Source organism: Trachemys scripta, chromosome 3 (assembly GCF_013100865.1).
Source record: "Trachemys scripta elegans isolate TJP31775 chromosome 3, CAS_Tse_1.0, whole genome shotgun sequence".
NCBI lineage: Eukaryota > Metazoa > Chordata > Testudines > Emydidae > Trachemys > Trachemys scripta.
The window spans coordinates 118446986-118469230 of record NC_048300.1 but is presented as its reverse complement, the minus strand read 5'-3'; the positions used below and the strand labels follow the sequence as shown (position 1 = coordinate 118469230).

Here is a 22245-nt window from a genome sequence, read left to right as displayed (position 1 = left end):
TATTGGCATTGCCTTTATGACTTTTAAAAGCAAGAGTATATACCCTTTGTTTATACATTGAGTCAAAGACCATAAAGACCTCTAACCAATCATTTTGGTATTTAGTTTTCTTTTTTAAATAATGACAGGTTTCAGAGTAGCAGCCATGTTAGTCTGTATCCGCAAAAAGAACAGGAGTACTTGTGGCACCTTAGAGACTAACAAATTTATTAGAGCATAAGCTTTCGTGGACTACAGTCCACTTCTCCACTCTGTATGCATCCGAAGAAGTGGGCTGTAGTCCACAAAAGCTTATGCTCTAATAAATTTGTTAGTCTCTAAGGTGCCACAAGTATTCCTGTTTTTTAAATAAGTTTGCCTAAATGTAATATTCAATTATCCATTGGTAGTCTCCAAAAGTCTCTACTATAATGCAGGCTAACAGTTTTATTTATGATAGTCCTTTGGAGACTCTAACAAATGCACACAATCAAGATTATTCAAGACATAATAATACAAGATACTGTATTAGTACAGCAACTTGAATAGATAAACTTGATATCATGCAGAAAAAAAATGGATTGGACACTACTGTTATATACCACACCATGACAGACATGTTATCTTAATCCCTCTGAATAGAAAGTCAGATCTTCTCAAGAAGCATCCCATTGCTAGCAACAAGATGCATCATGACCACAGGTACCAGTGAGCTAACATTATCCGTTTTTGCAATGTGAAGCATAGTGTGTCACCTCAAATATCTTAAAGGGTCTCTGGGTTATTAAATAGTTTAAGTGTGGCACCTTTCCTTAATTTACCTATTCAATAATAGCTGGATCTTATAAGCTTTAAACAAGATTGTTTTGTATTATGTTAAATTGGTGTCTGTTAGTATTACTAAAGTTCATCTTGTGTTACTTTAATTATAAAGTCTGTTCTTTCATACTTCATCTTTGAAAATTCACTTGGGTTTGAGCATAAGATGTCTCAGCTCTACAGAATCATTATATAGTTTTATGTAATTAAAATGCATTTGAACATTTAAAAAAAAGATTCATAACTAAAAAAAAAAAAGGTAGATTTTTGTTTAAGGTGCTTCCCCCCTCTACCCCCCCCAAAAGTTAATAAAATGTATCAAGCAGTCATTACATAGTATAGCCCAACCACTGTCGATATTTGTGGCCCTGCTTCAAGAAAATGTCCCTATCCAGCAAAGCTCTTAAGAACATGCCTAAGTCCCAGTGACTTCAATGGAACTTAAGTACATGCTTAAAAATATGTATGGGCTTAGTGTTTTCCTGAATGTGAGTCTTTCTGCTATAACCATTTTATTTGATTTTAAAATAAGCACTATTTTGCATAGTTACAAACCCTTGATTCAGGGCCAAATCCTGCAGTCTTTACTGAGGCAAAACTCCCAATGCCTGAGAAAGAAAGCTAGGATTTGGTACTAGCACAGTATTTACACAGACCAAAATGACTTCATTAGTCATCCATTGCCAGCTACTTTGTTAGGTAAACAGTATGGATGAGTAACAAAATTCCAAGTAAACATTATCTGGGTTGCAATATTGCAGGGGCAGTTTATTTGGTTAAAAAAACTGTTGTTGTTTTTTTAAATACGCAAGAGTGTTTCTATTAATCTTGAATTTTGTGAAAGCTTGTCTTTACATAATTTACATTTTGGACCAAAAGTTGATATAACAGTATTTCCCTTGATGTATGTTTTCATGTTATTTAGACACTAGACTCTATTATGTGGTAAACTCATGCATTTCTAAGAGAGATTGTTCTCTCTAAAAAAACAACAGGGAATCCGGTGTCACCTTAAAGACTAACAGATTTATTTGGGCATAAGCTTTCATGAGTAAAAAAACCACTTCTTCAGATGCATCTGAAGAAGTGGACTCATGAAAGCTTATGCACAAATACATTTGTTAGTCTTTAAGGTGACACCAGACTCCTTGTTATTTTTGTGGATACAAACTAATGCGGCTACCCAGATTGTTGTCTCTAGAGAGTCATGATTAAAACAAAGGAAAACAAAATTCATGAATTAAACCAGGAATAAACACTAAGCCAGTACACACAAGCCACTAAAACGTTAAGTTACATATGACAGTCCTTCCTTGTTCTGTTGCACTGAATTTAGATAATGTAGTTCTCCAGCCATGCTATGCATAATTTTATATACCATCTGTTTTACATGTCATATTCCATATGTAGAATGCATAACCTGAATACAATATTTTGATGGATTTGAGCTACTATGGATGTTTTTGTTCTTAAATTGATGGGTTATGAGTTAAGAACTATATTCTTCTATTTCTAAGAATTTGCTCTACAGATTAAGATATGACACCATACAATTGATTTTAAAATATAAACACGACAAGAAGTCAGAAAAAAGTCAAGGGTCTGTTTGCTGGAATCCTGGTAATAACAGTCTAATTATGAGCCCAGTAATCTGTCAGTATCATTCGTATGATAAATACACTGGAAGATTACAAGACTTTATAAATACGTTTCAAATTAACATACTTTATAGTACATTTTCAGAAGCCTAAATGAAAAATTTAGACAAGAATAATATCTGGATCAAGCAACTCTTTTTCCTCAGCAGATCATACTGACAAGAAGGTTAAAAATGATTAAAGGAGGTTCAAATGTAGATTCTTCATTTGCTAATTTCCTTTCCCACTCCCTACAATCTCTGATCTAGGAACCCCTATCCCCCCATCCCTGCTCCCCAAATCACACACACTTCATTTATAGATAAACTAAAATGCCAACAATGAGTATACACTTTCTAATTTCAGAATACACAAATGTTTCAAGTATCACTTGGATTTCTTAATGTATATGTGAGAAGTCATTGGGACAATATCTAAAAAGGTGTACAACACAGCATAGCTGATGGCTTACAGGGCTTATGCTAAGATTTGTGCAAATAAATGTCCTTGTTTTCAGAGTTGCGGAATATCCACAACTCCAGATGAAATCAACAGGAACTGCAGTTGCTTGGCAGCTTTGGGGGAAAAAATCAGGCCAAAGTTTTTAATATGGAAAAATATTCATTATCTAAATGAAAAGTAAAATAGTAAAAATAGCTTATTATGATGCCTATCAGTAACTATTAGATAAGACAAGAAAAACCTCAACAAAATTCTGTCTAACTGAGCCCCAAATTTATAGTACCTGATTTAAACAATTTAAATTCAGGATGTTTCAGTAAAGTTAGGGGTAGAAACTGCAGTGTGACATTTAAGTCTGACCCTCCTCCCCATAATATGAAGGTTGCAAGAGAAAGGAGAAAAAGTGATAAAAAGAAAAGCATTTATCTTCTTTAAAGCCTTGTTTTCCCCCCACTCTCAGCTCTAATAGGAACATCTGTCCATAAATAAATATTATGGACACATTCAATTTAACAGCAATTCTGCTGGAAGCATAGAAAAAAACTGACAGCTAGGTCCAGTACCTTGAATTGTATGTACAGCACATATTGACGTGACTTTATTATTATTATTATTCTTTGCTATGAAGCATCCTATTTCTAACAATTAAATATCTGTAAGCATATTGGATTACTGGCATGACCCTGATAGTAGTAGTTAGATATTTGTATAAGGATATTAAGTGTTTTGGAGTTTTTTTAACATTTTGTAGAAAAGTTAGTAAGGTCACTATTTACAGAGCTTGCGCAAATTATTCTTTTGGATGAGAATTGACAAATATATCTATAAAGTACAAATAACATTCTATCCTTTTAGAGTAGGTGGAGAGGATTAAAAAGTGGTCAGAATATGCAAATGAGAGGTTTTTTCCTTAAAGGTTTATTAAAGATTTGGGGTCCCATTACTATATTGAACTGCTTCTAACCCTGATACTCCATGATGCAGACAACATTCTATGAACTAAAACTTCCATCTACTATTTTTTGCATAAAATATGCTTTGTAATCTATATGAAGTTCATTTTAATTATTAAGATGCATTTTTCTTTGTTTCAGAGTAGCAGCCGTGTTAGTCTGTATCCGCAAAAAGAACAGGAGTACTTGTGGCACCTTAGAGACTAACAAATTTATTAGAGCATAAGCTTTCGTGGACTACAGCCCACTTCTTCGGATGTATACTCCTGTTCATTTTTCTTTGTGTGTATGTTGTGCAGGAGTTCTTAAAATGGAAGAAGAAATAAAAAATATACAACATGTACTATGTTTTCCCAAGGGGAAGGGGGAACTGTTCATGAATTGAATATTATGCAACACCTTTCCTTATGGATATTACATTTCTCTTGTTAATCTCCTGTTCCCACTGCTTACTCTTAGGGTCTGATCCATAGGCTATTGAAGTCAATGGGAGCCTTTGCACTGAGCTCAGTGGGCTTTGGATCAGGCCCCTCTCTGGTTAACAACTTTATAGTAGGGGAAGGGCAGGGGAAAGTAGAGCACTAGAAAAAAAACCCCACACCATTCTGACCCCCTGGATATTTTGAGGAAGTCTGTGTATAAAGTGACTCGGTCTTTCTTTTGTTAGCAAACATTTGAAGAGAAGACAATCATTTAGATTTTTCTTCGCTCAGTCCAAATGGAAATCTACAAGATAATTCTGACACAATGCAGCTAAAAATCTCTTTGGTAACAGCTATTCTTATCTTCTTAGAATGAACTTCTTTCACTAATCTCTGCTACTGTACCTCTTTCAGCCTGCTCTCTCTTATCCTTTTCCTTTGAACAGAATTCAATATGACCCCTACCCTTCTTTCACTGAAGTCAATGGGAGTTTTGCCATTGACTTCAATGGGAGCAGGATCAGACCCAGCATTTCAAATAAACGGAGACAAGATATGCTCGTCATAGTGTGCCTCTAAAACCAGGAAAAATGTTGAAATCGTGTAGCAAAAATTCATTTAAAACTCTCCAGCAATCACCAGCTTTATCTGTTTCCCACTGCTTTGCCTGATTTGTGGGAAAGAACAAACAGCCCCCTTGCTCTAGAGAGTCTGACATCTGACAGCCGGAGGTACCAGCCATCTGAGAGGAGTCACCAGGCACAAATCTCTAGTTCAATGCAGCCATGCACTAATTTTATATCAACCATTTTGCAAATATTAAACCTCCCCTACGGGAACAATATTTTTGCAGCCAGAACCCTCTATGAAGCACATGATGAAAAGAGATGGGCTGGCAGGAAGAAGGGATAGTAGTTGATCAACTCCATAGGCGGCTTCCTTGAGTAAGAGCTGAATTGCCCGTGGTGGGAGTGGGGAAGACCCAAGCTGGGACTCAGGCGACAGGAGGCGCGATGCCACCTACCCCATTAGCGGAGCTTCTCCCACCGCAGGTTACAGCGGCTGGCGGGAGAACAGACCCTCTCACTCCCCTTCTACAGCCCTGAATCGCATCATCACTAAATAGGGGCCACTTTAACAGTAACGTATAAACGACAAGCCTCTGGCAGCCAGATATGGGCTAATTTCTAGCAACAACTCCAGCGTGCCCTCAGCAATACAGAACCCCGTGCCCAGCTCCAGCCTTACCCCAGCAAGGCACAGAACCAACCCTTCAGCAATGCACGGAACCAACCCCACCCCCAACTGTACCCTGATGCATAAGACCATCCCCACAACTGTACCAGAGCAAGGCACAGAGTCTTCAGCAACGCAGTCCCCCTACACCTGTACCAGAGCAATGCACAGAACCAACCCCCCAAAAAACTGCACCCGGGCAACTCCCACAATGCCCCCACTGTACCCAGAACAAGCAGGGAAGCCCCTCAGCAACGAACAGAGTAGCCCTCACACTGCACTCACTGTGGTGTGGCAGGTAGCACGCTCACAGAAACCCCAAAGTGTCCCCAAAGAAATGCACAATCCTCACAGCAGGAGCCCCAGCAATGCACAGAAAAACCCTCCTACTGTACCCGGAGCGATATCAGAGAGATCCAGCCCGGCAGCTGAAAAGTCCTTCTCTAAAGCTTCACCTTAGCATCACATCAGCCGCTTCCTCTCCCCCTCCGCCCCGCCGCGCGTGCGGTAAGACCGGGCACTGCTATCGCTAGCCCAGCAGATGATGGCACGGGCAGACTTCCTGATCGTCACCACCACTTACCGGGCATCCTGAAAAGCAGGAGGGGTGAGGCGGGGGCAGCGGGTCGGGTTTCGCTGTTCAGCAGCCAGGCACACAGGGCGGCTCAGCCCCGCGCAGGAGACCCTAGAGTGAGTGGATCTGCTGCGTGTGGGAGAGAGACTCACACGCACTGCTGGAGACGGGGAGAAGTCGCGGAGTTCAGGACGCGTTTTCTGCACATCCCAGAGAGGCTGGGGCCAGGTGCAGCAGGGCGCGCTCCCGCGGCGCGGGCACAGCAGCAGCAGCAGCCCCAGTCCCTGCACTGCCAGTCCCCTGTGCCCGGGAGCGGCAGCAGCAGATGCACCCCCGCCCCCTCCAGTCTCTCACACACAAACTCTCTCGCGCTCCCCAGCTGCGAGCTAGGAGTCGCTTCCCACAGAAGAGCCCCACTCCCCTGCCTTCCCCCTGCTGCTGCGGGAGGCCGGACTAGCAGAGGAGGTCCAGCCTCGGTGGCTGTGAGGGAGAGACACGGCGCCGCTCCCGCTCCCGGAGCGCCCCCCTCCCTCCCGCCAGTGCGGAGCGCCCCGCAGCTGCTGCCGCCTGGGGATGTGCCCAGCTGCGCGCGAGAGTCTCTTTGCCGGGAGCACGGAGAAGCCCCCCGCCCCGCCCCGAGGTCGCAGCCGCGCGGGCTGGGAAGCGCAGCGCAGGTGTCCCCTGCGCAGATACGCAGCCTAAGAGCAGGAGGGTCCCTCTGAGCACCGGGCCGCCACCGCGGGGCCCCGGCCTGGCTCAGCCACGCACTGGGCACCATGTGGAAGGTGCAAGGATGCCCTAGGGGACCCGAGCGGGGAGGGGAGCGCGGCTCAGCAGGCGGGGAAGGAGCGGCCGGGGCGCTGCTGCTTGCTTCTCTGAACTGTTGCCGGATATTTCCACTGCAGAGTAAGGAAGCAGCAGCAGCATCGCCGAGACAGCTTTGCAATACCTGATTTGATGCCTGCACCGTCCCCCCACCCCCAGCTCACCTTCTTCCCAAATGGAATGATCGGCTCAGGAGTTAGGTGCCATGATTTACTTACTGACACATTAAAAACCCCAGCCACCCCTGTTCTCAGTAGAGGAAAAAATAGCCACCGTCAAGTTGTTTCCTTGTTGATTTGCATTTTAAGCTCGACTGCTGCTGCCTGTCCTATTGTGGAGTCTCACTAGTGTTCCCCAGCGGATATACCAGGCTGGAGAGAGGCAGCTATACCTGGTCTAACTGCAGTTTTCGCCAGAAGACCTGCTCTAAAGGTGTCCCACCCTTGAGATTGGGAAGGGGTTGGGCTTTTGAATGCAAGTTTCAGATTGAATTGCTGAGCTTTTTTTGTTTTGGTTTTTTTTTAAATACTACAACATTTAGGAGCTTCAACTATTGTCTCTGAGGGAAGGTGAAGGGAACTAGGGTAAACTGGATACTTGCAAATGAAAAGTTAGAAAGTGGTCTCATGAAGAATAGTTCCAGGTATGAACTGGTTCATACATATGTGAGCAGGCTGGTGGCCAATCACTTCACTGAGGAAAGAATTGGGCCCAAAGTAACTCAAGTAGCAGAAAATACCAACCAAGGGCCTGATTCTTCCTGGTCCTTTACTTGTATAGTTATTTGCACCAGTAGAAAGTGGTTGTAAAAATGCTACCAGTCTGCTACAATGCATATATATTTGCCATTCATAGTGACATGAGTCCCAGAGTATGAAGAATGATAAATGAAAAACAGCAAGAGCCTGCTACCATTCAGATTTATAACAATTTATATCCACTTTACACAAGTGTAAGACTACACAAGGTGCTGGGCACAAGAGAATCAGGAGCCTGCTATTTTTTCATTCCTCACCCATCCAACTATAGGACTCAAATGTTCACCATGAATGACTGAAAAAGCTGCAGGATTTCTGGGAAAAATTGTATAAAAATCCGATTTCTATTTACCAACAACTCCTTCAATGCTAAAAGTTAAACAAAATTATGTTGTTAAATGTACTGAGCAGGAAGAAATGTGGCTGTTTGCCAAATCTATGATCCATTAACCTCTTTAGCTCATTGTTGGCAGGCAACAATAGCACACAATCAAATTCTTATATTTTAAAGACAAGTCTTTTTTTTTTTCCCTTCACTAAAATCCACGCATAACAGATTAAGAGAAGCCTTTAACAATACCAGCAATAAAGAAGGAATACAGTGCATTTTTCTGAACAAATGATGTTAGTAGTTTACACTGTTTCCCAGGGATAAAAAAAATATTGCTTGTCCGATATGATAATATATTCAGCAAAGGTGAATGATAGTGTATGAAAAATTCATACTTTACATCAAACCTTTTAGCTAATTTAATATTCAGCACTAAAACTTATATTTATGTTATCAGTTTTATTTGTAGTTCTGTTTATACAGAGATATGAAATGAAGCCCAATGTGGTAGAAAACGTTTTGCTAATTAAAATATGCAAATAGAACATGTATCTATTTTTCCCTCACTACCTTTCTTTTTATTCCATATCTATTATATTGCACACACAGAGAATGTTATTCATATACTTCAAAGATTTCTCCCCGCCCCCCCGAATAAGTAAGAATAATCAGTACTAGAAGTACAGCACTCAACACAACAGTAACAAATTGGTGTCTGGACTTAAGGAAAAAATCATTGATAGGGATACTATGTCTCCATCCAAACATGGCTGTCATGGATTGAAGTGTCCATCTTAGAAGGTCTGTATTCTAACGGGCAAATTCCATCACTCTCATTGGAGACATCTGGAATCTTTTCTGAACATTTGATCAAATCCTAAGAGAGGGGCTTTTCCCAGGTGTAGCCATGTACTGCCAAACCCCTCCCACTGCTCAGTGGGTGCTACAGATGTGTGAATAATTTTCCTCCCTTACAGGCCCCTTGGGATTGCATTTAAGTAAAACAGGAGAAAAAAATATGAGGAAGAACACTGAACACTGGGGAGTGTTACCAGATTTGCCCATTATTTTGGGGTACATGCATTTATTAGGGTTACTCTTCTGGGGAGGGGGAATGTCTGTAATTATATCAATGTACTGCTTGTGTCACTTGTGTTTTCATATGGAGCTCTACTTCTCCCTTCTGCAAGTTCCCTCCCAATGGAGCTATCCTGCAGGACCTAGGTTCCCCAGGGCTGGGTTCCTCCAGCCCCAGAATCAGATGAACACACACAAACCCACACACATACCGTGTCTGAGTGAACAGGGTCAATCAGCACTTCCCAGCTGCCACACTCATATTCCATGGGCACCACACTGGAATACAGTACCACTGAGCAGGCTGGGTCGAGCAGCACTTCCAAGGTGCCACCCTTATATTCCCCTAGACTCAGCAGGCTGGGTCAAGCAGCACCCTCCTATGCCACAGATTGAGCATGTCCCTATCCCCACTTTCACGTTACAATTGTTCTGGTAGTAACCCACTTGATGAGCAAACTCCACAGGATTTTTGGGCACTACAGGGATCTTTTGCTTAGGTAAGATGAGTGTTGCTGCAGAGCAAATGGGGAAGCCAAAACACAAGAGAAAGGGAGGGAGGGAAGCAACCAGCTTAACCATAAAAATGTTATTTATCGCCAGGTAACCACATAAGGAGAGACAAACAAAAAAGTTACAATATTAAATCTAGCTTAAATTTGATTACAAAAGTCAGGTTTAGAAAACTATACCTGATCACACAAGTCAGGGTTAGAAAGCTATACCTAGAGTAGAAAAAAAAATGAGAGAGAGTTGGGTTCTCACAACTCTGAGAAGCTTGAGCCGGTCAGGGTTCCCAGGTGGTGGTGGTAGCTGAGGGTCCAGAATGCTGGAGACAGGCAGAGCCCTGTGCACAGTCAGGAGAAGATGAAGTCCCAATGGAACTGATGCAGATTTTGGATCCAGGCATCAGAACACTTACTTGAGTATGGGTAGGGATTTTTGTAGGGAAACAACAATGGTTCAAGGGAGGACACTAGATTTGTTTATGGGCAAACTGATGGCTCAAGAGAGTATACCAAAGTTGTTTTGTTCAGGCTAGACAATAGGAACTGATCATTCCTGGCTATGGGCGGTGTTCCTTCGAGATAGCTCACAATGCAATTAGGCAGCTTCAGTATTTTGGATACCAATAAAAGATTTTACTAGAATTGGTCTGATAACTACTAAGTTGGGTGTGTGCAGGCATGGGTTCATTAACATCTTGAGCAGAGATCCCACATCATGCAGTGCTTCTCTGGTCCCATAGTTCAGTGTGGTTCTTGCCTTGGAATCCCTGTTCTCCATTCCGTATGTTAATAGAGATGTCTCCTTGTCCCATCTTTGATGCAAATGAGGCTAGGGGAGTTGCCTTAATCCTGTCATCCTTGTCCAGAGGGGTTTAAGTGTGTCTCTCCCTGGCTTTTCATTGCTTTTTGTAAGTCTTTCTTCTGATTGGCTTTGGTTCAAGCAGAGGCTGGGGGAGAGGGGGTGTCCTTCGTGAGTCAGACAGGCTAGATACTTCACCCTGGTTCCCCAAGAACACAGAGCAGACAGGTAACAGGAGGCACGACAATGATGACATCCATCAAAATCTCTGGGACATCTGTCTGCAAAAGTATTTTCTAGTTTTGGAAAATTCTTAGGGACCTGTCTTCACCCTTCGACCTGCTATTCCCTAAGGCCTGGTCTATACTACCCGCCTGAATCGGCGGGTAGAAATCGACCTCTCGGGGATCGATTTATCGCGTCCCGTCGGGACGCGACAATCGATCCCCGAATCGGCGCTCTAACTCCACCAGCGGAGGTGGTAGTAAGCGCCGCCGACAAAAAGCGGCAGAAGTCGATTTTGCCGCCGTCCTCACAACGGGGTAAGTCGGCTGTAATACGTCGAATTCAGCTACGCTATTCACGTAGCTGAATTTGCGTATCTTAAATCGACTCCCCGCTGTAGTGTAGATGTACCCTAACTCACCTTTCCGAGAGGATTAATGCAACTTTAAAACTGCAATTAACTTGGTGGCCTTTGCCCAGAGGGAGAGATGGACCAAAGTCCATGGATGCCCAGTGATCTGATTTGCATAAGTTTCTTGTGTCAGAGCACAGTTCTAGAGGTCCAGGTACTATATTGAATGTCCTCAGGATTGCTCAAACTAGTGAAAAGCTGTAACAAAAACAGGAATAAGGCTGCTTCTTATCCCTATGTAACATCGGTCCAGGATTTGGCCTTCAATTTGAAAGACAATTCTAAATACGAATGGGAGTTTTACTGATACATTATATTGCAATTAGAGACAGGAAAGGAAAGAACCCAGGAATGCTACAGAGTAGAAATAGTGCACACATCAGCAAGAATGACTATGATTGTTTTGACTCTACTGACAGGAAGACAAAGAAAACCACAAAGATTCTACAAAGATTAAGATGGTCACATGGCTCAGGCACTGTTATTGTTTATTATTTGTACTAGAGTAGCACCTTGAGTCCAGAGCCTATTTGTGCTAGACATTGCATAAAAGAGATGATGGTGCTTGCCTGGGAGATTTTATAGTCCATTTACACACTGGATTGGGATTCAGGAGAATTGAATTCAGGTATGAATCTCTACTGGTCAAACCAGGACATGTCCACCCAACCTTCATAGCTAGTCTCTCTCCCCGCCCCCCAATCTGTTTTCTCTTTTTGAATTTAAGGTCTAGGCATATGGGGACTATCTTTTACTATGTGTTAGTACAACAGCCAGCACAATGGGGCCCCAGTCTCAGTTGTGGCCTCCAGTTGCAAATGTAACACAATAAATAAATATTCTACATTACTGTAGTGTACAGATCAAGGTCCAGGGAGAGCATTAGTTGGTTAAAGGTGGGACATTTGGTTGAAGGGTAGACAGCTGGAATGGGATAATAGGTGCAAATCATCATTGTGAGAAAGTTACCTTGTTATCTATTGATCTTTCTGGAGAAAAAACAGCCATTAGTAATAAAGTAAGGAAGAGCTTGTAGTTTATAGAAATACATCACCATTTTCAAATGGACACCAGCAAATTTCACTTGGCTGCTTTCTTTATCATAAGACCTTCAATAAGTCATAAGTATTTCTGCACTTGAAGAGGCTTCAAGTTAGCTGACTTTCCTCCTGTACTCTGGTATCCTTGTTTACTGGTGGAAGTGTAACCCACACACCTCTCAGGTGTGGTGTTCTGTCCCATCTAGTGGCACCAAGACCACTTGGAGAGAGTTAAATGAGTCTGCTCTACAGCCTTAGCTAACAGACAGTTAGCATTTAGCTCATGCTATAGAGCAGGGGTCGGCAACCTTTCAGAAGTGGTGTGCTGAGTCTTCATTTATTCACTCTAATTTAAGGTTTTGCGTGCCAGTAATACATTTGAACGTTTTAAGAAGATCTCTTTCTATAAGTCTATAATATATAACTAAACTATTGTTGTGTGTAAAGTAAATAAGGTTTTTAAAATGTTTAAGAAGCTTCATTTAAAATTAAATTAAAATGCAGAGCTCCCCGGACTGATGGCCAGGACCCGGGCAGTGTGAGTGCCACTGAAAATCAGCTCATGTGCTGCCTTTGGCATGTGTGCCATAGGTTGCCTACCCCTACTATAGAGGCTCATGCACTAAGCTCCAGAGGTCCCCGGTTCAATCTTGCCCACTGATGACCAGGGTCTGTCAGCGTTACAAAAGCACATTTGTTCTGTATGGCATCACATTGTTACTTGGTAATGCAAGATTGTGATGTCACTGGCTATTCAGATTCTTTATCTGCCACCTGGTAAAACAAAAAACAAACAAAAAACAGCTGGTATTTGGTAGCCTTGGATTGTTTTAAGAAAATAAAATGTGGAATTTTAAGTTTTCCTCTGAATATCTTCATATTGGAACATCCCATTTTATAAAGATTTGTATTGGTTACTCATTTCTAACTATTTCACCTAAAAATCTTGCACCCCACACACAAATACTACATGCCTAGTATTTGTTTGTTTAAAGGAACTATATTTAAAACCACGTATTTTGATAATGTCTGCAACAAAGCTATCTTGGCTTATGAAACATTGGCTCTTTCAAGCTAAGCAGGGTTGAGCTATATTTGATAGGAGAGTCAGAAAATGGTGCTGGTGACTAAGCAGTTACTACTGTTGCCTCTGAAACAGTAAGGAACAAATGCCCCACCATGGTGAGAAGGCAGGCACACTGTAACCTGAATAATGGCATCTGGGGTGAAATTGAGTTCCCAGAACCACAAATTGACTTCGGCATTGACACACTGAATATTGTAACACCTAACTTTTTAGGCACCTAGAAAATCACAGACACAACATGATCTACAAAGCCTGAGTTAGGCACCTAAGCTTCCTATACAAAGCATGGAAAGAAATGGATGCCTAAGAATGTAATCCACAAAAGACAGCATGCAACATGGCTCCCCATCTGAGCTAGTCAATGGGAGCTGCTGACAAAAGGGGTGTGGCCTATGCCCCATCCCTTTCATAGAGTTAGGCACTTAAGTGCCAGCTACAGGGAGGAGCCTAGCTCTGCTTAGCACTGCACAACCAGAAAACCTCTCCTGGAACTAGTGCTAAGATGCCTAAATCAGTTTTTGGCTCACACCACACAGCATAGCCAAAGGAGACATGGTGCCATACATGTAACTTTTAGCTCAGGAGTTAGAGAACTCACCTACAATGTGGGAGACCCAGGTTCAATTCCCACCTGCACTTCTCGCCACCTCCAAAGTATGCACTGACAAACCCAGTTTCTTTCAAGAAGAAATATTTTCTTTATACAAAACACGTAAACACACACACAAAAAGTCTTAATTCAGTCCTTACTTTCAGGCTCTAGCTCTATCCCTCTCAGGAACCTCTAGCAAGCTTCCAGTTCTGCTCCTTCTATGGGGCAGCAGCCTCAGGGCCATCTCAAGAACCTTTCCCCCTTGTGACCCACTGCATAAGTTAGCTCTACTGCCATGGGGCTTTCCCTCCCCAGCACACAATCAATTCCTTCTCTAGCTGCCCACTCACAGCCCTTTCTAGGCCCAGGTGTAGCCCAGTCCTATTTAATTGGCTGGATTGGACTCACCTGCTGTGGTCCAGGGGTGATGGGTTTGTGTATCCACAGGGACCAGCTACTCTGTGACAGGCCCTTTGCTTGTGGAGGAGCAAGGATTTAAATAGACATCTCTCTCTCTTGGGAGAGTGTGTTAACCATGGCACTATGGAATTTTCTTATATAGCATTCCTTCAGTCTCTCCTGTTGAAGCTGTTCCACTATGGATAAATAATTAAATAGCAATTGTAGGAGGGAAATTGGACCCTGGATCTCCCAATTTCCCAATGGGTGCCCTAACCACAAGGGTACAGAATCATTCTCACTCACACACTCTTTCTTTCTGGCCCAATGACTTTAAGTATTTAATCCAAAGTGGAATCACTTCAGTAGGAGAGATTGAGGGACTCCCCCATTTACAACATGGCTCAGTTGTTGGTGCATGCTCTTGAGAGGTGGGAGACCCCTGTTCAAATTCCCATCAGGCAGAGAGGGAATTGAACCTGGGTTTGCAACCCAGTGAATGCTCTAATCAGTGGTTTTAAAAGCTATAAGGTGGGCCTCACCTCCTACGCATGCTGGATTTTGAATGTGAGCTTGTTGACAACCTTTGAGCATGCCAGCTGGATTGGGCCCTGGAGGCAAGATAGGCAGGCAAATGCCTATCTTTCCCCTGTTTGTGGATTGCGCTGGATGTGGTTGTGGATTGTGTCTGGATGCCTAGAGCGAGGCAACAGAACACAAGTCCATAGGCAAAAACACAAGGAGCTTTTACTCTGAGGGCTGGTCTACACTGGGGGGGGGGAATCAATCTAAGATACGCAACTTCAGCTACGCGAATAGCTGAAGTTGCAATATATTGCAATATATCGGGATCGATATATTGCATCTTAACGAGACGCGATATATTGATCCCGGATAAATCGATTGCTACCCGCCGATACGGCGGGTAGTGAAGACGTACCCCGAGAGTTAGGCACCTACAGGGTTTGGCAGGAGTTCTGTGGATCCTAAAGCTGGGACTTAGGCACCTAAACCCCAGACTTAGGTGCCTATGTACCTTTGAAAATCTGGGTGTATCTGAACTATGATCTTTAAAGATTCAAGCCACTTTTTGCACAAGTAGAAGTGATAGCTCCTCTGTACTGGCAAAAAGGCCTGTGTGGGTAATTACATTGCCTACTTTAAAGACTTCCTGAATTTTCAGTTTGACATTGTATTTTTCTTAACAGTTTTGGTGACTGCTGTGCAGTACTGCTGTGTTCTGTTAAACACCTGCTCCATCACAGAGGTGGGTTTTTATACATCAATATTACAATTGTGAAATTCTGTTTAATCCAAAACATCTCCATGCACCCAGCCCTGATATTAGTCTATAGCATACAATAGAATCTATCTCTATTTACAAAAGTTTTGGGTGTCCCTAAAGAACTTCACAAAAATCAGTATTTATTTCTATTTGTTTAGCAAGGTGCTTTATGATCCTAAAGGATTCTTTAAGCTATTATATAAAATTATAAAATTAGCTATAATTCATAATTAACCTAGCTAATATACTTCTGTTTGGTTAGAACTTGCCGTCATAACTGGCTAACAACATGCTTCAGTGAAACTGGTAAATAATATATTTTTGAGCTGTCTGTATATTATCGACTTTTCTGGCTTCTCCCTTATTTTTTGTTTGGGTACTAGAAAAAAAATCAATTTAAATCCTAGACATACAATAAAGCAAAAAGGGTAATCTTACATTCATACATTTTACAGCATGTATTTCTTTATCCTTTTGAGACTGTGCTTTCCAGGTTCATCTACAACACCTGGGAGTTCTGAAAACTCTTTTAAAAAATATAGGAAAACAACTATGCTACACTATAATAGGTGGAGGACTAGTTAATTTAAAACCATGGTGAAATATGACTAGCATGTTAAAGAGAGAGTTTCATATTGGGGATAAAAAAAAAACTTTCAAAGGTATTAGGCTTTGGACCAAATTCTGCCCTCAGGTGTCCATAAATGGCTCCAACTTGGAGAAAAATCAGATGTGCAGAGACTTAATGCTGACTTTAATGGGATCCCCCATCTGTGTGTACCCAATGGCAGAATTTGGCCATTAAACACAGATCCACTTGCCCTTTACATGTATTTATGATTTTCTAAATTCTTTACTAAATGTCAAACTATTGTATGAAGCCTACAAACCCTAGTCCTTTCCTCAAATAAGTATAAAAAAATAGCTTGTGTGTGTGTGTGTGTATATATCTAACAAGATGTATATAAAATTTCAATGTATTTCACTTCCTTATGAATGGCACAGATAGCACCTATATTGAAGACTGCCTGACACTTCCCATGATAAGACCCTATTGTCAGTTGCTTATATTTTTGCTACACATAAAATGTTTGGACTGAAATTTTCCATGCCAGGTGTTTGCCTCAGGCTGAATATTTTTGGAAAGCTCAACACAAATGATCCAACTGCTTCTCAGAACAAGATTAGGGGGAAATACATTGCTTTGCTCATGTTAAATTGGTTGTGTTTTTTTAAAGCTCTAGGAACTCTATGCATTGAGGCACATACTTGAATTTGGCAGGATGGTGGTCTTTGCATCAAGGAAGGGCCTTTTGCCATCCTCATGAAAATTCACCCAAATATAAGCCTTTGAAAAAATCTCAGTTCTCACATGCTCTGAGACTGGTTAGAGTTTTGTAGAATTCTCCAAAGATTCCATCTACCTTCAGGATGCTCCAATCTGGGGCTGCAGGGGCTTTAAGAAAGTTTTTCCCTGCAATTGTTACTCCAGATTGCTGCTAGCCTCTGTGGAGCATAGGGACTGAGAACATGGAGCCTGTCTTTCCTGTGCTTTCAGTGCTTCACAAGCTGTCATCCAGGCAGCTGCCTGACTCAAATGCAGTGTGGACAAGAACAAGACCTGGGTGTGTGTGGAGAGAAAGACTGGGACAAGGAAGTGGTGAAGGATCAGGGAGAAAGACACAGGGACCAGGTGCTGTGGTGGTAGAGAGAGACTAGGATGGAACTGGCAAAGAGACTGGGACTGGGAGTTGGGGCAGGGGGAGAGGATGCTAAGATTGGATGAGGAATTGAGGGAATGGACTGAGAATGATTGGGCAAGGAGACTGAGAGGGCAGGGTGGTCAAGGATACAAAGGCAGAGACTGGGATGAGAAACCTGAGGAGGTTGACCTGGCCTGGAAGCCAAGGTTGATGGAAAACTAGAACTCAGATGAGAAGCCCCAAGAGGGAGACTAGGGATGGTTGGGCAAAGAGACATGGACTAGGAAGAGGCATCTGGGGGGGTGGAGACTGTGACTGGCTCGGTGCAGAGATAGGGACTGAGATGAGAAGCTGATAGAGAGACCATTACTGGGCTGAGCCCTAGGTGGGAAAAGACAGGACTGGGACAGAAACAGGCTGGAAAAGATGGGACAGAAGAGGTCATGATTGTGGGGAACAGGAACCGAAGAGTCTGTACTCACAGAGCACATTAACTTCCAGAACCTGGAATTTAACCTATGCAACCATTCCTCTGCTGCAAGCAAATATCTGTGAAACCAGTTGTTAAAGGATGTGTCTCATTCCCCTCAACTACTGGTCCACACAGTGTGAGACACCTACAACTTCTGTAAATTACTCTGTTAGCTCAAGTGGCAGGGGTATGTGCTGTGGATTTAATGATGTCAACTCTGCAGATGACCCATGTGGGTGTCAATATGATGCCATATGATGGAATTTCTGATTTTTCCAGTCTTCTTTATTAAAAACCTAGAAAATTACACATAAAACACACAACATTAAAAGAACATTATTAAGGTTGCAAAGTCAAGCACTCAGAAGTTAGGAAATGCCAGAATTCAGGTTGTCTGTGCACCTGCATTATGATAAAGTCTTTAATTACCTGATCACTACTATTTTTTCCTATGTCATTCAATGCTCAAGATGGATGGTGATCTGAGGATGAATCGGGATTGTGTAATTAAGGAAACTGTTTTCTGTAGGACCCCTGTATCATTTGTTACAGAATTTGGAAGGTGTGTACTATTGGCAGGACTGGCACCCTAGGCTAAACTTCCACCTTGCGCCTCCCCCCCCAGCTCTCTCTCCCCCTCCTCTGCCCTGAGGCGCCTCCCCTGCGGCAGCTCCCCCTCCCCCGCCCTGAGCCCCACCCCCCGTGGCAGTTCCCCCCCGCCCGGGGAGCCGTGCGGCAGCTCCCCACCCCAGCTCACCTCTGCTCCATCTCCCCCCGAGCACGCCGCCCCCACTCTAATTCTCCTCCCCTCCCAGGCTTGCGGCGCCAAACAGCTGATTGGCGCCGCAAGCCTGGGAGGTGGGAGAAGTGCAGCGGCCACTGCGCTGAGAGAGGGAGTCTGAGCCGCACGAGTCAGCGCGCCGCCGGCAGCCCAGCCCAGGAACGCTGTAAAAAAAAAATTGGGGGCACTGCTTTTTGGCACCCCCAAATCTTGGCGCCCTAGGTAACTGCCTAGTTTGCCTTAATGGTAGCACTGGCCATGCTTCCACCCCCTCAACTTCGGGGGAGGAACCACTAAGCCCACGGTTCCTCAATTGAGTATGCGGGACACTGAAAGAGAAAACAGGAATGGGAATGAGGTCAAAGGTTAAAAATAAGGAAGGCAGAGGGGGACATTGAGCAGAGAACCCCCAGCAGCACCCATGCCTCCTCAAAGGTGGCTAAGGAGTCACTGGACGCTGCCCAGAAGGCACGATCAGACGAGGGACTGGAAATAGGCCCTACAGTTGCAGAGCTATCCCCATCCAGCTTCCTCCAGATATGATGGATGGCCATCTTGGCCAGCACCGGGAGGAGGTTGACGAGGGGGTTCTGTGACTTTGTGTGGCTATGGATGGGGGAGTGCAAGAATTAGGGGATGGGGAAGAAGTGCAGCCAGAATCTCATTAAGAGGTCCTGGAGGAGCCAGAAAAGGCGCACCAAGGCCTCCTCAGTGCAAAAGGGAGAGGTGTTGGAGGAGTTCATGAACTGCGCCAGGTACGTGCCTGTGCTCACAGCTCCATGGAGGAGCCACCAACTAATATCCCTGGTGGGCCATGGAACCAGCGTAAAGTACAGACTGGCCCACCAGGGTTCCTCACCCTCCGCAGATGGTGACAGATCCCACCACTTGGTGTTGGGGCAGGTCACAAGGATGAGAAGGTAGATGGTATGAAGCACCAATGCATACAGATGTTCTTGGCATGCAGTTCAGAGGCTGACTGGCTGGATGTTATGAAGCTGTCTCAGGTGGCATGTCATGGGTTGCCAGGGAGGCTCACAGGGCAGGGCCTGATGCAGAGTTGTGGAGGGCCGGGGTGAGGTGTGGGTGGGAAGCATCACCCGGCAGGGCCTGCTTGAGAAAAGCAAGAGAAGCAGGAGGCAAGGCTGCCCTCAACTCCTGGAGAACACAAAAGGGGATGTTCAAGGTGGGCATGAGATCATTTAATTAAAGACTGTATCATAATACAGTCAAGCTGTCCTGCACTGGTTCAAGATCATGAGTGCCATCCGCAGGGCAGACTGTCACGAAGCAGGGCACAAACCCCAAACTGCTTGTGAATTATATACTAAGATTTCACCAACCAAGTATCAAGTGTGAACTCCTTGAGAACTATAACATGGAGCCTTAACATGGAGTCACCAACAGTCCCCTTGTTTACTCGGGTCTATCTTGCCACCCACGTAACTGCTTTTGTGATAGATGGTCCCTTACACCAAAAATCACAACAATATTCAGGTTACTCCCAATCCCAAAGGACCTGTCACTTACCCCAGGTCAATTGCACCTTAGATCTCATGCCAAAGACAACACAGTTTATTATAGGATTGGCTACAATCTAAGATGTATTAACTAGGAAAAGGAAATGTATAAGGTTAAAACAGGTGAACATACACACACAAATGAGTTATTTTCTTATGCTTCAACAGGTGATAGAAGCTGCTGTAATATGCAAGTTCTATCTGTCCTTTAGGGCTAAGCCAGCCAAGGCAACTGGGGCCCCCTCGCTTATGCTTAAAAATCTTGCCCTCCCGAAGTCAAAGCAGCATAGAGATACAGTTTTGTCAAGCTGATGGGATGAATTCTCTCTCTCTTTCAATCACTCTCTCACACAGACACACACACACACACACACACTCTGTTTGTGAGCGGGGAAGAAGTGCAATTAACAAAGTGTTTGTTCTTTGATGTTTCACAATGTCTCATTTGATTTCCGTGGGACTTCTTGGTGGGCAAGACCTAATACTTTCTGTAGTAAGTCCGCATTTTGCATTAATTAATGGTTCTTTCCTGTTTGATGACTTACACAATTATAGAGGATTAATTAAAGAGGATACAGATGTTAAAAGTAAGATCAATACATGCAGCATCCTACAAGTGTTTCATAAAGTCTAAACACTAAACATATTTTTATAACTTTAATACCTCTTAACAATGCTAACTCACAGGTGAGCGGACTGGTCTCCAGCTATGTATTTGTTAGTGTTCAGTTGAGACCTAGGAGCCCTGGCATGAGCTGGTACCTAGTCTGCCAGTGTCACAAATCCATATGCACAAATGGGGTTGAATTAAGGTTAATCTTAATTCTGGCTTTTCCTAACTGCAGTGTGCTTGACTTTGCAACCTTATTGTTCTTTTAACATAGTTTTCAGTGTATACATATATACTTGATCATAAGCCGGTTCATTTATAAGCCGACCCCCCCAAGATGGATAAGTAAAAATGGAAATATTTTATAACCTGTTCATAAGCCGACCCTATAATTCAGGGGTCAGCAAACTTTGGCTCCTGGGCCATCAGAATAAGCCACTGGTGGGCGGAGATGGTTTGTTTACCTCGAGAGTCTGTAGGCACGGAGGTAAACCTAAGTAAACAAAGTGTCCCGGCGTGCCAGCTACTTACCCTGGCCGGGACAGCAATTGGTGGGGAAATTTTTTTGGGAGGGGAGAAGCTGGGAGTCAGGGGATTAACCCCTGTGACCACCCCCCACATGACCCCACCCCTAGCATGGGACCCCCACACTCTCCCCATCCCATCCCTTCCCACCTTATCTGGGGAGGGCCAAGGGAGGATGTCTCTGGCCTGGCTGGAGCTGCTTCGGCAGGCTGGGCAGCGCGGCCACAGCTTGCTCTGGTGGGCTAGACCAGGCAGCGCGGCCCCAGCATGTTCCAGTGGGCTGGGCCGGGCGGCGCAGCCACAGCCTGCTCTGAGGGGCGGGGCCAAGTGGCACGGCTGCAGCTACTTCGGAAGTTGTGGGGAGAGCAGAGTGGCCAGAAGCAGAGAGACTCTGGCCCTGCCTCTTCCCTTCTGGCTGTGGTGCCTCTCCTTGCTCCCTCTGTTGCGGGGAGGGGCTGTGTCCCACCTCTCCCTCTCTATACCTGTTCATAAGCCGACCCCCTTCTCCGGTGCTTCCCTTTTTTACTAAAAAAATTTGGCTTATGAACGAGTATATACAGTAATTTATAAAGAGTCTGCTATTTGAAGCTTACTTCTGTAAGTTACCCATTGACTTCAATGGGATTTGAAGATGCTGAGCAGCATGCAGAAGACAGTCTTCATCTTGTAGGATTATAAACTTTTTAGGGCATTCCTATTTGTTTGTGAAGCACCAGGCACACTTTTGAAGCTATGTAAATACGAATTAGTATTTGGGCTTTAAAGTAGGCATCTACTTCACAGCCCATTTTCTATTTGATATGTCAGTAGAAGCATGTTGGTGGAACTAAGACATCATCAAAATTTACATAGCAACAGTTTTATCTTATAAATTTAAGATTAGGAGTTAACTGCAGACTGAAGCAGACAAAGCCCATACGAAACATAAAGGCTTTGAAGAATAGCAAAAGAAGAATATGAAAATATTGGTGAAGTGTTGAGGTTTTTTATACCTAAATTCTTCAAGTTTATCTAACTTCTGTGTTACTTCTACTAAAGTCAAAAGAATATTTAAGGAAATAGAAACTATCTTGCAGATTTCCTCTTCCTTTCAAGATTAGGAGATTTATTGATCAAGCTTCCGGAAGTGGGAGTTATACACATACTGTAATGATCTTAGTGGACATATATAATATATTTTGTAATTATATTACCAGTGAGCTCTTGGTTTTGA

The 22245-nt window shown here is 43.5% G+C and overlaps 1 protein-coding gene across 4 annotated transcripts in view; it reads right to left on the bottom strand.

Annotated features, from left to right (window-relative positions):
• HS3ST5 (heparan sulfate-glucosamine 3-sulfotransferase 5) overlaps nt 1–6453 on the bottom strand; it is a 257223-nt gene extending 250770 nt beyond the window's left edge. For 2 of the 4 annotated variants that reach the window (XM_034765830.1, XM_034765834.1), the window contains exon 1: nt 6092–6453. The gene's annotated coding sequence lies outside the window, so the exon portion shown is untranslated. Of the gene's footprint in view, nt 1–5903; nt 5938–5963; nt 6009–6091 lie in introns of those variants that run through there. The other 2 variants (XM_034765831.1, XM_034765833.1) reach the window with 2 other exon arrangements.
• Between the last annotated feature and the right edge of the window lie 15792 nt (nt 6454–22245).